We start from the raw sequence: 348 nt of genomic DNA, 5'->3' as shown, positions 1-348 counted from the left end.
GTGTGCTTAGGCTGAGCAATGAAGCATTTTCGTGTAGAGACTCTTCTTGGAGTTAAACGCCAACTTTTATGCCAGTTTGGGCGTTTAACTCCCACTTTGGTGCCAGTTCCGGCGTTTAACGCTGGAATTCTGAGGGTGACTTTGAACGCCGGTTTGGGCCATCAAATCTTGGGCAAAGTATGGACTATCATATATTGCTGGAAAGCCCAGGATGTCTACTTTCCAACGCCGTTGAGAGCGCGCCAATTGGACTTCTGTAGCTCCGGGAAATCCACTTCGAGTGCAGGGAGGTCAGAATCCAACAGCATCTGCAGTCCTTTTCAGTCTCTAAATCAGATTTTTGCTCAG

Source organism: Arachis duranensis, chromosome 2 (assembly GCF_000817695.3).
Source record: "Arachis duranensis cultivar V14167 chromosome 2, aradu.V14167.gnm2.J7QH, whole genome shotgun sequence".
Lineage (NCBI taxonomy): Eukaryota > Viridiplantae > Streptophyta > Magnoliopsida > Fabales > Fabaceae > Arachis > Arachis duranensis.
The sequence above is the reverse complement of the archived record's forward strand: the minus strand, read 5'-3'. Positions refer to the sequence as shown.